At 55.6% G+C, this 1,220-nt stretch overlaps 1 long non-coding RNA gene and 1 pseudogene across 1 annotated transcript; one reads left to right on the top strand and one right to left on the bottom strand.

The window, feature by feature from the left end:
* The first annotated feature begins 233 nt into the window (after positions 1-233).
* LOC105310522 lies at positions 234-1,203 on the top strand. The gene is made up of 3 exons (XR_897512.2): positions 234-333; positions 944-1,003; positions 1,138-1,203. It is a non-coding gene; the product is annotated as an uncharacterized LOC105310522 (long non-coding RNA).
* Positions 538-657, bottom strand: LOC111734756 (annotated as a pseudogene).
* Positions 1,204-1,220: the final 17 nt, after the last annotated feature.

Here is a 1,220-nt window from a genome sequence, read left to right as displayed (position 1 = left end):
CCTGGCCTGTCGGCCCCGTCCGGCCTCCTGTGCCTCCTCCTCCTCCTCTGCCCGGGATTCTGGAGTCCTCCTGGTGCCCACGATTCCGGTGGCTCGGGGCCTCCAGATCTTTGGAGCCAGCTCCCTCCCCACTTGCGAGGACTCTGAGCCTCTGAGGGAGGCCAGGCAGGTGGGGCCAGGTGGCCTGGGGCCAGCATGGGGGTGGCGCTGTTTCTTGCAGATCTTTTGCAGAAGAAATCGATTGGTGCCAAGGAGGAGACCGGCTTCACCGAAGAATCCACCAAGAACCCCATTGTCTTCCAGCCCCCCTCTCAGGTCCTCCCTGGGAACCCGGTAAGTCGGGCTGGGCCCCACCAGAATCTCAGGGTGATTGAAGCCCTCCAGTCTGGGGCAGCCTACCTTCTATTTATTTTTTTATTCTTATTTATTTATTTATTTATTTGTTTATTTATTTATTTTTAGGCAAGGCGACCTTTGGTTGACCTCACAGATTGCAAGGAACTTGTCAGCTTACAATCCCTTTTTTATTTATTTATAAATAAATAGCACCTGGTCTTCCTAGGTGGTCTCCCATCTAAGTACTAACCAGGCCAGACCCTGCTTAGCTTCCGAGATCAGACCGGATCGGGCTTTGTTCAGGGTGGCATGGCCGTAGTTATTTATTTTTTTAAAATGTGAACTACAGAACCCTTTGTTCAAACACAAGATGAAAGAGCTTGGTCTAACTTCCCCATTTTATGGATGAGGTCACTAGCGGGGGGTCACTCAGCATTCATGCCAGCTGGCGCCCATTCTGCTCATGCCCTCCCCTCACGTCTCCCCCAAATCTTCCCTTTGCTCGGTTACTCCAATGACACCCATTTGTGCTGACCCCTCCTCTGCGCTCAGGACAAGGGGACAGCTGCCTCTGTCAGGCTGATGCTCCTTGGCCGGCCTCTTTCAGGTCCTCCTTCCCAGCCGGAGTGTCACCAAGTCGGACTTTCTCCCCATCACCCACCCTCATGTAAGCTGAGCCTGGGGAGAGATGCCTGTCCCCACAGGCCGGGGTCCTCTGCGGGGGTGGGGGGGGGGAGTTAGGACACTGTGGTCGAAGGCGCAGCAGGGGCTCTGGTGCCAGCGGCTGCTTTACTGCCTTAGGGTGACGAGTTCCTTCCAGGGCTGGCCAGAGGCTCTGAGCGGGAGTCGGGCTTCAGCCGACTGAATGAGAGGACTCTGAACCC

The sequence above is a fragment of the Pteropus vampyrus genome, unplaced genomic scaffold, assembly GCF_000151845.1.
Source record: "Pteropus vampyrus isolate Shadow unplaced genomic scaffold, Pvam_2.0 Scaffold5173, whole genome shotgun sequence".
NCBI lineage: Eukaryota > Metazoa > Chordata > Mammalia > Chiroptera > Pteropodidae > Pteropus > Pteropus vampyrus.
This window is presented reverse-complemented; position numbering and strand designations above follow the sequence as displayed.